Here is a 16,260-nt window from a genome sequence, read left to right as displayed (position 1 = left end):
AATTGATAACATGTGATAGAACTTTTAGATAACTTTGATAACAACATTGAAGAAAATGATTAGATTTCCCCCATCAGAATCTTTTTCCAAGGCTTAAAATCTCTTAGATGTAAGCTTCTTTGTCTTAGTATTTTTTGCAGATAGTGCTTTGCCGTGTGAAGAGGTTCAGTGCCTACAGCCTGTTTAGCAACACCTCTAATTTTTCCCACTATTAGCCAGGTAAGCCCAACCCTGAATTGTGACTTATAAAAATGTGACCAGACATTGCTACACATGCTCTGATAAACAAAGCTGCCCCTGGCTACACAAAATACCACAGATGTGAATTTTGCTCCAGGTGACTAGACTCTGTAATAGAGTATTGATATATATATATATATATATATGAATGTATATGTATATATGAATGAATGTATATACAAATGCAATTGTCTTTATAAAACAATAAAGTGAATCATTTTTAAATGGAACATATATATGTATATACTAGTTTATTTTTATTAATCTTATATATTGACACAAAGGGATTTCAAATCAACATGTTCGTTTAGAAGTAGAAAGCACAAAGCATCTTGATCAATGTCACCCCCCTATCATCTCCACATCTATTCCAACCTTACCCATCCCATCAACTTTCCAAGATCCATTTTCACATGTGACTATATTGACCCACTTTTCCTCTCTCCATTCTTATGACCCTCTCCTTAAACTCCAGTATTCTCAGCAAGAATGACTTCAGCTCCCTGTATTCATGTTATTGAACAGTGTTCTAATTACGCAAAGGGATTATACCATGGAAATCTCATACATCAAAGTTAGATCCAAAATATAAATGCATATGAAAACATATACAGGGCCAGATGCAGATATATGTGTACATGGTCAAACTGACTACAGACAAATTCTTTTAAGACAGGATATCTTTTGCAAAAGCTGTACCAGAGAAAGCAATGTTTGACTTTATTAGGACTCTGTGACCAAGCTTATAAAAACGTATTTTTTACAAGCAGAAGCTAGATGTCAGAGAAGATAGGTAGAGAGGCACACTTCCATGGAAGGAACAGTGAGCACATTAATTTATTTCCCCTGAGAATCATGTTAACATTGTTAAGTGATGAACTAAGTTGTCCTCGTGTCTTTTTTAGAGGGAGAGTAAACAGAACAGTCCGACGTGGAGATTCTGCGCCATCACGTCACCTGGAATTCTGCCACCCAACTATATTTAACCATACTATTCTCACATCCCCTAGTCCATAAGAGGGAGATAAAAATATCTGATCATTATATGTTCATCATCTAGATCCATGAAATAAGTTTAAGCAGAGGAAAAAGAAAGAAAACCTGTGTCATTTTTTTCTGCAGACCATGCAGCTGCTGCTGTAGGTCATGGATAGAAATGTCCATCTGAATCTGAATTTTCTGCATGTAATGAAAATCACAAAGGTGCTCTAGAGAGCCTCAGCCCCCACTGAAGCCAGGCCCGCAGAGTGATGGGAATGAACTTTACAGGTACCATGTTTTCCCAGCTTCAAGGTTTCCTGCTTTTCTTTCCTCCTAGCTACCTTGGGAACCAGAAGCAGGAAAGTAGGAAGTCCTACTTCGTAAAGTCTCTCCTTTCTCTTGATTCTCAAGTCATTTCAATCTTCCTGACATACCTTCCTTTCTTCAGCAAGACTGTGCACACGTGAAAAGGATTACCCTAGCAGACTGTGGAACCTGAAATCATAAGTCAGTAGTGAGTTGGCAAGTGTTTCCGCTCCAACTATCACAATCGTTTAATTTTAGAACCGAACAGGGAAGTATCACACAAGTTTCTATTGGAGTGGATCGTGTTTTGCAGACTGGTTGTTGCACCTTATGCCGACACACGCATGCACACCTGGTCAGGCAAAGGCCCTCTGATGAATACCAAATGGATGAGTCAAGTAAGGGAGAGAGAAGAATTAAGCCCTGGTGTAGATCAACAGATGGGAATTCACGTAGCAAGGAATAACTAGCTGAGCTCCTCTGTAGGTCAGTTTTCATAGACCAGGACCTCAATCTTCCCCACAGCGTGTGCCCTGTGTACACCCCTGCTCTTATTTTTATGATGACTCCAAATAATGAAAGAGGAAATCCTTCCTTAAACTCAGATAAATACGTGTCTCCTCCTGGCTTTCACCAGACTTTCCGGTCCTTGCACTGTCTGTCCCCCTGACGCAAGGCAAAACAAGTTTTCTCCTTGCAACAGGCAATTCTTCAGATAAATAAAGATAAGAATCCGGTCATCACGTCTTACCCTCTACCCCCGGCTTCACTTCTTCCAGTAAAAACAAAAACAAAAAACACTCCAAAGTCTCCTGTTGTTCCCACTACCTAGAGTGGTGACTCAATCCGTCACTTTGGGTAGAGAGGAGGGAAGGGACCAATGTCATAATCCTGAATAACTTGCACAACAGTAGACAACTGGGGTGGCTGGAGCTGAGATTAACTTATTTTTAAGCAATGGAATGCTGGGTTTTTGTCTTTGTTTATGTTTTTAAATTGCCTAATACTAGAGCTCTAACTCCCGCCTTGAGCATGTTAGATACTAGGCAATTGTTCCCCTAGTCAGTTTTGGTCAAATTTAACAAGGAACTCTCTTTGGAAGAAAAAAAAAGGACTGATTTGCAGTTTCTTGTTTCTATGGAGTAACTATTCCAAAAATACTTGATTTGGAGTTGCCAATGTGAGATCTCAGGCTGTGGTTGTTAAGGTGCTTGAATAATGTCTTTCTGAGTTGGTTTGAACCACCTCTGGCTCCGTGTCATGCTTTAATTCATACTTTAATTCAGAGTTGTTACCATGCTACAGTTGTATATGTCACTTTTAACATGTAGTATCTATCTATCTATCTATCTATCTATCTATCTATCTATCTATCTATCTATCTATCTATCTGTCTGTCTGTCTGTCTGTCTGCCTGTCTATCTATCTATCTGTCTATCTATCTAATTTATTTATTTATTTTTGAACTCAGAGTCTGGGGTACTGTCCTTTAGGTTTTTCACTAAAAAGCTAGTGCTCTACCACTTGAGCCACACTTACACTTCTAGGTTTTTGGTGGCTACTGCAGGTCAACGTCTCATGAACTCCCCTACCCAGGCTGGCTTTGAACCACATTTCCCATGTCAGGTACCTGGCATACAATATGTTTTAATTCACAATTAATGGACTGTGTTTGACCAGGCAAAAGCCAGTCTTGACTTCACTCAACATTTTACCTCAAAAGTTCAATGCATGTAGAGATAAACAAATTGCAAAGAGAGCCTCTGGCTTCTAATATGTGAGTCACAAAAATAAACTTTAGCTCATTTTTAGCAATAAAATCAATGACTAAGTGCATCTTCCCATTAAATTAGATATATCTTACATTAATTCTGAGGACCTACTAAGCCATAAATGATGGAATTTTTGTTTGTTGTTTTAATTGAAGGAAAATAAACTGTGCTTGATAAGAAGTAGATTTGTAAGAAATTATCTTGTTTAGGCTGACATGGAAAAAAAGATTTATTTCAGAGTCTTAAAATGTGTTTATATAATTCATTAACAATTCATGTCCTTATCACAAGCTTAGGAAAATCTATAAATATTTAACTTAAAATCACAGTAATGACTAAGCTTATTTTTCACAGTTAGACTTTTTTTTTTACTCTTGGGTAGGCTCCTAATATTTTTTAAAGCTATAGACATGTTTGTTTTTGTTCTCTGGTGAATCTATTCTACAGTAGTTACTTGTTGAGTCACATTTTCCCGAGGGTGCAATTTCCACCCTTCCTCTCTTCATACTGAATGGCACTGGTAGCGAAAGATTGTGTTAGTACTGAACAGGAGGGAGCAGGAAAAATCCTGTTTACTTGCCTTGATCTGGGGACCTCTGAAGGGGACAAGAATGAGCAGAAGCTGGAGAGCAAGTTTACAGTGGTAAAGTGCATTGGAATGCATATGGATTGCTCTCAGGAAGTATTAAAAGCCTTTGACACAGAGACGAAACACAACTGGACACTGGTGGCTCACACTTGTAATCCTAGCTACCCAGGAGGATGAGATCTGGAAAGCCAGCCCTCAGCAGGGAAGTCCATGAAATTCTTATTTCTAATTAACCTGCAAAAAGCCAGAAAGAAGTGAAGCAGTGGCTTCAGTGATCCATCACCAACTTTAAGCCAAAAGGTTAAAGGATAGTGCCTAGGCCCTGAGTTCAAGCCCCCAGTATTCACCTCTCTCTCTATCTCTCTGTGTCTCTGTGTCTCTGTCTCTCTCTCTCTCTCACACACACACATACATACACACAAACACATACAGAGAGAAAAACAATGAACACAATATGATTAATGTGAGATAAAATCTTTTAACATTGGAAATTCTGGTTCTGAGGGTGAGACTAGATTGACCCAAATGCAAGATAGAGAAATAATAAACCAGTGAAGAAGGAATACATTGCCTAACCTCTGGGACTAGAGCAAAAGGAACAGATTCAAGAGATACTGCGGAGTCAGCATCCACAATAATCAGACATTCATTGGGGGATTTGTGAGGGAAAGTAAAAGAGAAAAGAAGTGGAAGAGCAGAAGGAGAGAAGGAAAGGAAAGAACCGTGGTGAGGAGCAAGGAGAAGTTTATTTTGCTTTTATGGAGGAAGGAAGGGTGAGGAGAGCAGGCAGGAGTCCAGATTGAAAAGTAACCAAAACCATTTGAAATAGCTACTGTAGGAAAGTGGCAAACTTTGTGATCACACTGGGGCTGTTCTGAGGGTCTCCTCCTCCTAGCAGTCCCTTTAGAATTTAACAGACTAGGGATGTTTAGAAAGAGTTGCTGCTTGTCATCTCTTTCTCTTTATGAGCATCCCTGGGTATTTCTACTGGAACTACCAGACAAAAATAAACACTTTCTGATTTAAGGATCTTCATAAAGCAATTCCTTCCATTCTTGGTTTCCAAGTTCAACCACTGCATCACCTCTGTGAGAAAAAGCCACAGATGTGCCCCCAGAATATGTGTTGCAGAAATGTTTGCTTGACACCTCCCGGCTACAACTCCCTGACCTCCCTAGGGAGAGAGGAGCACATGGCTAGGAGCGCTGTAACTCAGTCAAAGGACAAACTCCTCCTGAGGTCATGTCTCATTTGAGGTTGAGTGGCTCACTGGATTGGTGATCACAGTCACAAAAATGCACCTAGAATGCCCAGGAATTTTTCCTTTGTTTGATTCGGATATTAAAAGTTGTGTACGTCATGTCTGCACAGTGAGCATTTCACTGTGTTGGATTATTATTTTTTTTAATAAGATTGGAGTTGAAAAGAGAATACAGAATACTTCAGAGGTTAGAAGAGGTGATCTCTCTGCTTGGCTATCCCTTCTGGATTTCTGAAATATCGTATTTTAAATATATGTTTCTCTGTCCTGCGCAAAAGCAAGCAATGTAATGTGATCTCTGGACTAAGTTGTAACTTAGTTAGAACCAGTAGAAGTCATGGGAATGCTAACATCAAAATACATTCCTGCCTGTGTAATATTCAATTGTGCTCACATTAATTTAATAGTTGGTAGATACTATCACCTGATTGTGAAGATAGTTTTTAATTCCTCCCTTCACTTAACAGGGCTTACCTAACAGCTACTCAAATCTGAAACATTTGTGAGTTGTTCAAATCTGACCTCTGAATGTTGTGCTGTCACCGTAAACGTACAAAAATGTATTTATTTGGAAATACAACCATGGCAAGAAGACAAAGAATAATAGTTAGTACATATTGAGTATTGTGGATGAGAACTTTGGTAACCATAACAACTATGTGTTTCCATTCTTACAAAATATGTATTAGAGCAATATGTAGGTAAGAAAAATGAGATTGTATCACAAATTTATATGAAAGACTGCATAATTTTCAGTAAATAAAGGAAAGTGGATATTCTGAAGAAAAATGGGAGCAAAGTTAAACTATCCACATGTAAATGTCATATTGAGTTGGGTAGTTCCATAAAGAATACAACTACCCAAGTTAGACTATACATATGAAACTCCCTGAAGTGCAACTTTTGCTGATATATCTAGAAAGGGAACTGTGTAATGTTACCCATTTGTCTGCTCTAGGTCAAAAGACTCTCAATCAGTCTGAGCCCATTGCTACCATTCCTATGCCTCCCAGAATTATTGACGTCACATTTGATATTTGGTGCCCTTCCCCAAGTAATGGTCCTATTTGTCCATGACTAACCTTGCAACTTAATACTTTATTGGTAGAGAATAATCAAGGCTGTGAGAATAAACAAAGACATTCAAACTCAAACAAGCAGAAGTTACTTATCCAGAGCTTGCTATAGCAAGAAGTCGTGTCGTTCGTTGCATTGGTCAGAGATGCAAAGGCAGAGAGAAGTGTGGGAAAGCATTAAAGAAAAGACAACCTAACAGATTTACTAAAGTTATATAATATTGAACACAAAAATCACCTGAGTAGAAAGAAAAGTCATGTAACACAGAAAAGACACTATACCTTTCTGGTAAATGGAAGTGATGTATCAGTGAGTTTTGAATGTCAGTCACATGGATGTATTATTTGCACCCTGGAAACTGGCAGTACAGCCTGCCTGTAAGGCTATGGACTGAAACGATGTCTTTCCTTCGGGTCAGGAAAGAGTTACCTGGGAACATAAATTCTGTTTTCATTGACTTCAGTTGCTCAAGTAATGTGTGCAACTGTATCCCGCCAACAAGTAATAAGGATAATCTGTTTTCCGTCACTGAAAGATTGTTGAGAGGGTAAATAGACTTTTGGTGGACTTTCCCCCTTAGCTCAGAGCTTTCAGGCCTATAGTATTTTATGGAAAGGGGAGAGAGAGAGAGAAAAAAAAGTAAAACCCTTCAGAACAATTACCCCATTCAATCATAAAAACCACTGCCACACATCTATCTCCAACTACTCTTTGGATAGAAGCAGAAGCAGTAGGTTCTGTGCAGATGAGTTGCCCTGTTTTACCAGGACACAGACTTTGGCAGGAAGATAAGTGAATGATTAAATCTGAAGTAGAGTTGAAAATATAAATGCTTAAGGAAATAATTGAACATTCAGGTACAGCTAAGGCTGGACAGAAGTGGAAGTCACCAGCTCCCCTGTCTAGACTCTCTTGGAGTTAGGGCTAAACCCAGGTAGGATAGATAGAGTAATTTCTTGGGTTACCAAGTGTTTGTGGTATCACATTCTGCCTTGATCTGAAGTGTGATGCAAACAGAGCTTTGTGCTATCTGTAAACACTGGAATAGCTATTTTTAATCTCTTTTAGGTGCACATAGATTCAATAAACAGATTGGAATAAAATGTTGCACGTAGTTATAAGTCTAGTTTATGGCTAAATATTTTCCCTCCTTCCTAGAAAATTCAGCTTCTTTAAGAGTGTGCTCTGGGGTTGGAGAGGACTACTACAGTTGGGGAAAACCTGGAATCTCATGTTCTAGTAACTTAGGACACTGTGTTTTTCTCACTGTCTTCTCTCCATTAGGATCCCAATTTGAGAAAGAATAGAAACAAGTGATAATAATTAACAATGATAATTAATAGAGGATTTGGGAATGCTGGTTTTCTTGGCATTAAATAAAAGCATGTAAAGTATGCTGTATTCTCTGGCAGTTAAAAACTACTATGTAAAATATCAGTTATACTGGACTCTTGAATTAGATTGAACTAATTTAAAAATAAAAACTTAAGGAACAACTGATCTAGGGTAGTTCCCCAGTTCCTGCTATGCAATGCTCTAGAGCTTTCCTTATAAAAAGAAGCACATAATTGAGGATAAAATGACCCTAAGCACACAACAGCCCAGTACCTGGCACAGGAAAGGTTGTTTTGTTCTGTGTTGAGGGGTTGGTTCGAAGTCTTCATTTACATCTCTATAATTCAGCTAGTGACATTATTTTATTGAAATATTCTCTTTTCACACCAAGAGTAACTATTTTAATGATGCTTCATGATGGGGTCTTAGGAGTATTAAAAATAAAACAGAGCTGTTGATTAGAATGAAAAGATTTAAAAAGTGAAAACTTAGCCAATGACTTACTTGTGCCTATGATCCTAGCTACTCAGGAGGCTGAGATCTAAGGATCCTGGTTCAAAGCCAGCCTGGGCAAAAAAGTCCATGAGACCCTTATCACCCAATAACTAGCAAAAAAAAAAGCCAGAGGTAGAACTGTTGCACAGAGGTAGAGTGCTAGTTTTGAGGCTCCAAACCTCATGGACAGCACCCAGGCTCTCAGTTCAAGCCCCAGGGCCAGCATTAAAAAAAAAGAGAGAGAGAAAGAAAGAGAAAAATTGAGAGGGAGTAAAGAAAGGTGTGACATTGTCCAAAAAGAAATGGACTCATGACCTGACTTATATAACTGTCTCCCTTCTGCACATCACAAGAAAAAATAAACATTAAAAAAGTACTAAAAACTTTCATACACTTTGGTAGAATCAAAATTTAAAATCTTTTCGCATTGAGCTTTAGTTGATTTCACAGACATTTGAAACTGGTGACTTTTTAAGTTACTGAGTTGTCTTTAGGCATACAAATCATAAGCAGCTCAAACCCTGGGACTAAAATGGACTCTTTGGGGCAAAGCTATTGTGATAACATGGACAGAATCATAGAAACAGCAAATTAAATGCTGTTGGCAAAGAAATAGCTGTGTCCCATCAGTTTCTCTTAAAGTTACTAGTTGGGGGGAAAATAGAATCACTTAGCTACACTTTCTTTCCTTTTGAAGGGAAGTATTCACCACCTTTCACATAGCCCATAAGTTACCTGGAAGTTAGAACGAGCCATGCTTCTAGACTCGCAAATAGCATTGCATCCAAAAATGGTGGTCACATTGTTGTCTTCCCACAGAGGATCAAATGTAAGGAGTGATTGAAAACTAGCCTTTGTAATAAAAAATAAATCCCCTGAAACAAAGTAGCTGCTACGATTCCACCCCTGCCTCCCATATTTACTGCCCCTATTTTCTGGTAATTCTGTATCATAGCTGTCACTGACCCAATTAACAGAGAACAGAAGTTCTATAGTAATAAAAGGCTTTGTCTTGCACCAGTGGCCTACCTAAATGTTAATGGGTATCAGAATTAGACACAGCTCTACTAAGGCCCATTCTTCACATGAGAGTTGTTGGCTCACTAAGTCAGGGCTGAAATGCTTGCATTTCTTATAGAGGATCACTGGTGTAAACCATATAACTCATAAGCAGCAGATCTTAGATTAAAACTCAAGTCTGCTAGATTGTAACATGCATGCTGATATAACAGAAAAGGTGCCTACAATGCCTGTAATTGCTCTGTCTCTCTGATCCCGTTCCCCCCTACCTCTCATGCTATTCAAGGCTTTGCGCTTGCCGGGGAGGTGCTCTGTCATTGAGTCACTCCACCATCCTGTTTTGTGTTGGTGGTTTTTGAGATATGGTCTCACTTTGTGCCTGGACTGTGGTCCTCTTATTTGAGCTTCCTGTGTCATTGGGATGGCACCCATAGACCAGGACAGTCAGCAATGGATCCCAATGGAAGATGGTCACTCAAGCACATGTTTTTGCCCAGACTGGCCTTGAATAATGATTCTCTGATCTCTACCTCTCAAGTAGCTAGACTTACAGGCTCCACTCACCACACCAGGCACTCAGAGCTTTTTGTAGTTTGATGGCAAGTGAAAGAGGAATGGATGTTGTGTTGAAGCCTTGGAGTACGGGTTCCTTTGTCTGCACTATCATTTAAGTTACCCAATCCTTGACATTTCTATTGCTGTAGTAAGATTTCTACTATTTAGACTAACAATTCTCCTAGAGTGGTTTTGAAGATAAAAATGTGTCAATCAGCGTAAGAAAAAAATGTCCCATGCTCCACAAATGTGGCTTGTTCCTTTCACTAGAAATCAAAACAAGATGAACAAACCAAGAAAAAGACAAAAATATGCCAGTGAGCAGTCTGATCTTTAGTTTACGCACTGCAACTACGTAAAAGGAAATGTTGAATATTAACAAAGAAGTTTATTAGAACCTTCAGGAACGCAGTCATCTCTAAGATGAACATGCTAATGGTTTTCAGGGTAGAGAAACTACAAATCATTTTGTTCCCAATACTGTTTTCCCTCAACTTAAACAAAGTAAACATCCTATTTTTTTTCCAATAGGATTTTCTTTCATGTGAGCAATTTTAACTCTAATTAAAAATCATTTGAATCTAATTGGTCTGGGGGGGGTCAGTAAAAAAGTAATTATGGGGCTGGGAAGGTGGCTCAGTGGTAGAGTGCTTGCCTCACATGCATGAGGCCCTGGGTTCGATTCCTCAGCATCACATAAGCAGAAAAAGCAGGAAGTGGCATTGTAGTTCAAGTGGTAGAGTTCAGGCCCCATGACCAACAAAATAAATAAAGTATATGTGTGTGTGTGTGTGTGTGTGTGTGTGTGTGTGTGTGTGTGTATGTATATATACATATATATATATATATATACATATACATGGTAATGGTTTGCCTTCTTAATCTCAGTATTTTTCTATCCTTTAGAGCATACTAAACCTATTTTTAAAAGGTGATCTTTTAGCTGGGTGTAGTGGTACATGCCTATAATTCTAGCCTTTAGGACGTGGAAAGCATAGGATGTTCAATTCAAAGCTAACTTGGTCTATATAACAAGATACCATGTCTAAACAAAGGTGGGAAGGGGCTAGGACCTGGACACATTGTTGCACACCTGAAATTCCAACTGTTGGGAGGTAGAAATGGGAAGTGTGGTTTAGCAACGACAATCCAAGCAACAAAATCAGCAAGACCTGTGGACTAACCAAGTGTGGTAGAAAGTGCTTGTACAAGACACGAGTAGGAGAATAACAGTCAGAAGCTGGTCCTGAGCATGAGGTATCACAGCCTATTCAAATAATACAGGGGAAAGAAGGACAGAAGGCACGGCATAGTACATGGATGACAAGGGTAAGGCCCTGAGTTCAAACCCCAGGACCACAGAAAACAAGCAAACAAAAGCAAGCAAGTGGAAAACACCAATCAAACCAAAAAGCTGGAGATGCAGCTCAGGGGGAATGTACTTGTTTAGCATGTACATGGGCCTAAGTTTGATCCCAAGCATGGCTGACTGCAAGTTTCTATCTGATAGTCATTCATAAAATAAAAATTTAATGTCACTGATAACATCTTCTGAGATAATGAAATACGTGCTGTTCAATGAATGATGCACACAATACATTGGTGGGTGATTTCATTCTGCGATTACCTTGCATTAACTGTTTCCAGTAGAAAAGCAAAATCTAAGCTGGCCCCATAGCCTCATGAAAAAAAGTCTCATAGTAAACAATTCCATACCAAGAGCATCAATGTCTAACTCATAAGTCATTCAAGATTTGATATTTAAGGCAGTAGATTGTTACCGGCTAATAGGATTATATTTTTAAAAACCCAACTCTTTTTTTCCCATCAATGAAATGCTGCTTTCCTTCCATCTGACATTATGCTAGCTCGGTGAAGTAAGAGTGCTGTGGATTTGTGCTTTGACGATTCTGTCCCTGTTTTGTTAGCTTTTGATGAAAAAAAAAATGAGAAATCACTCGGGCACATCTGAGGTTCCACCCTTTAAATAAAGCAGGGCTAGCTGGTTTTTCCATTTCTGATCTGCTTGTTTAAATATAAGGCATTCTTAAAATGTCCTGGTAGAGGAAGAACAATTTAATTTTGATGTGCAAAATAGAATCCTTTCATTTAAATAATAGCCAGAAGCTTTTAGCAAACCTGGGACAAAAAAATAAAACAAGAAATTTGATTCTCTCTCATCTTCTCAGTGGCTAGATGCTTTAGGATCCCATTATGAGGTATGTATAAAGTGGTGTTTCTCTCTGTGTGTGTGTGTGTGTGTGTGTGTGTGTGTGTGTGTGTGTGTGTGTCTATATGTGTTGCTTAGTATCCTTAATTATGACAGAATACAGGTATAAGGGGAAATGAATTTCTTTCCATGGCAGCATAGATTAGTGGTTAATAACATTCTATGGAGAAAAACTGGACAAATACAGTTATATCACTTACTATACCAGATAAATGCTATTTGAAACATGCATGGTCTCTCTGTGCGCGTTTCCTTATGTTTAAAGATTGAGTTTTCTGGGCTCTGGTGGCTCATGCCTGTATTCCTAGCTACTTAGGAGGCTGAGATATGAGAACCCAGTTCGAAGTAGCCTAGGCAGGAAAATCTGTGAAACTCTTAGCTCTAGTTAACAACCAGAAAACTGAAAGTGGAGCTGTAGCTTAAAATGGTGGAGTGCTAGCTTTGAAAAAAAAGGTCAGGGAAAGACCTGAGTTCAAGCTCCATGACCTACAAAAAACAAACACTTTGAATTTGACATGAGAATTAAAGAATTAATATGTGTGGAGTGTGTGTGTGTGTGTGTGTGTGTGTATTTGACGATACCAAACCTAAACCTAGATCTTGAATTTGCTATTCAAGTGCTGTACTACTTGAACCACACCCCAGTTCCCTTAATTTTGTTGTGTTTATATATATACATATATATATGTGTATATATATATATATATATATATATATATATGATTATGTGATTTCTGACCTAGGACTATGATCTTGTCTTTGCCTCTCACATAGCCGATGTTACAAGCACACAGCACCACACCTGGCCTTAGAATTCATAGCTGAAAGCACTAAGAATGATACACAACATTGTCTATCACTTTGTGAAATGAAAGGCACTCAAAACTAAAAGGAAGATATAATTTCTGTTGTGAAATATCACCCATGCCTTGGTAAGCGAAGCTTTATGGTTCTTTTGGCATCTCATATTATTTATCAAAGACTCAGAGATATCTTCTTTACATGACTCAAGTAACAAAATTCTTGGAAGATGGAGGCACACTATTCAAGAAAATGTTAAGGCCAATTATTATGACACTTCACATAGTATCAGTAGAACATGGCTTTCAGGAAATTTACAAAATCCACCCACATGAAGGGAAGAGAATTGAGGCAGAAGATGAAGGTAAATAATTGATCAAACATGAACTAATAAAAAACAGATGAAAACTTGATAGAAGATAGTTTGACAGCGAGTCATTTTCCTCACATGGATTTGGTCTGACCTTTTGAGGATCTGTTTCCTATTCCTTCAGTTATTAATGATCAAATAACATTGTTGCTCTCTCTCTTCAGTATACCTCTGCGGATGTTTCTCAGCTTCAGTGAGGGATAAGTTATTGGAAAGCAGGACAAATATTATCTCAGCAAAAGTGTATGGGGGTTTGGAAAATTGGACTTCATTCCATGAAGGATCTTCCATCTAGTAAGCTGGGGCCTGTAGCTGCTATCCATTCAGCACCACCATTTTACTACGAGAAAAAAGTAAAAAGCCAGTGACTCCTACAGAACCCAGACTCACTGCGACTTCTAGAGTCAGTTCACTGCCCCCATGTTTTGCCTTTTTCAGTAGAGGTAGACTACAATGGAGACAACATGGAGCTCCGAAGAACCACACACGTTTGAACACTTTCAGACCTTGCTCACATGCATTGCTGTCCACGCTCTCCTCCTCGTGTGAGAGCCAAGCACTGTCCTGTACTCACACCCACCAGAATGAAGACTCTGCTACCAGGAAGGACAGTAAGGGTTATAAGAGAATGCACATCCACCAGCTGTCCTCCTCAAGTGGGACATGAAACATGAACCAGTTGGGTGGAACCAATTTAGCTAAACTTGGGAGTACCCGCCTCCCAATTCTATCCCCTCCCTAGGTCTGGGGCTAGCCTGAGATCTAGGAGTCATTTTATGTAAGGTGGAAGAGAGCCAGTAGTTCTATTTCTCTACATCAGAGAGTGAGGCAGGACACGATTTTCCATGGCAACTCACAAGGGTCAACCCTGGCCTTGTGGTGCTCATGGTTGGTATTGGCAAGTGAGTCCATCGATCCTCAGGGTCCTGCAGGTCTCCTCTTTCAGTGGCTTTAGCTTTAGTTCCTCCGTATCAAGCTGGAAGCTCAAAGGCTGTCAGAGAACAACACCGAATACCTCACCATGGCGATCTCTAGCTATTCCTCACTGATTTTATTTATTTCTAAAGGTGAGTGGCTCGAGTTACATAAGTCAGGGAATGAGTATATCTCTTTTTTTTTTTTTAACAATGTCACCCTTCCTTCATTTTCTCCCAGGTTTTCCCCTCCTGAACCCCTCCCTCCATGTTGTATAGATCATTTCCAACATAGTGTCTGGTAAGTAACACTGCTGAACTGTTTCCCCCTTTGTCCTACCATTTCTGTACTTCCCCTTCCCCTCCCCAAATTAGATAAATTTGCATACAAGACCCAGGGTACAGATATCAAAAACAATGCTAAAATGAGGGGAACAGAAGAAAAAAGAAGAGAAAACATCTGCAAACAGTACAATATTAAACCTCTTGTTACCATTTCTTAGAATTCGTTTTGATAAGTATCATTTTATGTAATCACATGTACATAGCTATTGAGCCCTGGTGACCCTCTCCTAAGAACATCCTCCTTTGGTCTCACTGTGTGAACGTTTAGAGTCTTATTTAATTAATCATATCCAAGTGTAATGTTTGGTCTTTTATTATCCATTGGGTTTAGTTCTAGATTTACAGGCACATTCTAATCATTACAAATGAGGTTAACCTTGTAACTTGTGTTTCTTTGGGTATGGTTCTTCCATTGGTCCTTCCCAGTACCTACCCTAAGGTTCCAGGTTCAAGTATGAGACACCGAAGGCAGTGTATCCAATTGTGCAACATCAAATATTTTTAATAAGCCATGTGTAAATATATAGGCACACACTATGTGTGTGTGCATAAGTAGAGAGCACTTCTCTCTAGCTGTGCATGTAGTTGGGTGATGATCTGTTGAGTTACTTCCTTATGTGCTCTCCTTAGAATCCTGATTTTCTAACCAAATCTGAACAGATTAAGTCTCTGAACTGTTGGTGGAGGGAATGTCCAAAGGAATGAGCACAAGATCATCCTTTGATAGATGAGGAAAGTAATCACAGAGAATGGCTTGATGTCCAATAATAATAATTGAGCTGGTAGAATGAGAGCGGACTTCTGACTTAAACCCAGCATTCTGACTCCTCTTTCACAATGCCTCCCCTGGTCTTTCTCACTCAATTCTTGCTAGACTGAGACACAGGGTTCATGTAGGTGAACCCCTAATGCCATCTTTTGCAATCCATCCAGGTGTGAAAAGACCCTCTGATCACCGGCTCCCAGAAGAGTGGCCTGAGTTAATAGCACCGTACCTTAAGGCAGTGAAGCATAAGGAGCGAGCAGCTTTGGAAAGAGGAAGAGCTCGATAAGCAATTGCTGCAGTCCTTTGCTGGAGACCCTTGCAGTTCTTCAGAAAACTCACCCCACATCTTAACCAAAGTGTCCTCTATAATGAATAAAAAACATCACTAATACAACTCTTCTGTCATTTCTGGATGTTCAAGATGTCCTCTCTTCTTTTCCCAGAGTTAGTCACAGATAACAGGGAGAGTCATGGAATCGTAATCCCAAGAAGGACAGACACTATAAACCTCCTCCTACGGCAGCTGCCACAGAGGTCATACCCTCTTCTATATTGCACTCCTACCCTGCTGCTTCCCATGTTTCCCCCCCCCCCCCCGCTCTTTCTCTCACACAAACACACATACCAACATCAACATTCTAGCCAAACTTTCCTAACTGCTAAGTTCTTCACTGTCAAGCAGATGTTCTGCATCCTCTATAAATTTCCCAATTCCCAAGGCCTCCTGTGTTATAACTGTCTTCTTTTGCTAGACGTTTGACTCTCCCAGTGGCAAGGAACACATGGATCAAACCTTCAAAGTCCAATCAGATGAGTTAGTGCCTCATTTCAGGAGACAAGGAGAATGACACACTTTTCACTAGGGAAGACTGGGCGAGGACAGCGTTTGGACCAAGAATAGGGACTCACATGTCTGTTACATGTGAGATCAAGTGAGACTGAGATCAAGCGGATCCCAGGTCAGGACCAGGGCTGTGTGTGAAACCCCGGGAAGCTGGAAGGGTGGGCAAGGGCCTGTCATCTCAGCAACAGTTGGAAGCACAAATGGGAGATTGGTAGTGTAGGCCGGGCAAAACGCAAGACCTTATCCTAAAAATAACGGAAGAAAAACTAACCAACATCACTTTTTAAAAATGACCAGAAGAGCTACAAGAGTGGCTCAAGACTTAGTGAGAGGTCTGTCATTATACGATTTGCAGGTCT

At 39.5% G+C, this 16,260-nt stretch overlaps 1 protein-coding gene across 3 annotated transcripts in view; it reads right to left on the bottom strand.

Moving 5' to 3' along the window:
• Kcnj16 (potassium inwardly rectifying channel subfamily J member 16) overlaps window positions 1–16,260 on the bottom strand; it is a 51,673-nt gene that overhangs the window by 27,150 nt on the left and 8,263 nt on the right. The window contains exons 2-3 of one of the 3 annotated variants that reach the window (XR_006145778.1): window positions 13,127–13,372; window positions 549–1,716 (exon numbers count right to left, since the gene is read on the bottom strand). The exons of 1 other annotated variant lie outside the window; for it this stretch is intronic. The gene's annotated coding sequence lies outside the window, so the exon portion shown is untranslated. Of the gene's footprint in view, window positions 1–548; window positions 1,717–13,126; window positions 13,373–16,260 lie in introns of those variants that run through there. One more of the 3 variants, XM_042669137.1, reaches the window with a different exon arrangement.

The sequence above is a fragment of the Dipodomys spectabilis genome, unplaced genomic scaffold (assembly GCF_019054845.1).
Source record: "Dipodomys spectabilis isolate Male_0828 unplaced genomic scaffold, ASM1905484v1 ptg000485l, whole genome shotgun sequence".
Lineage (NCBI taxonomy): Eukaryota > Metazoa > Chordata > Mammalia > Rodentia > Heteromyidae > Dipodomys > Dipodomys spectabilis.
Note: the sequence above shows the minus strand (reverse complement) of the source record. Positions and strands in the feature narration are given on the sequence as shown.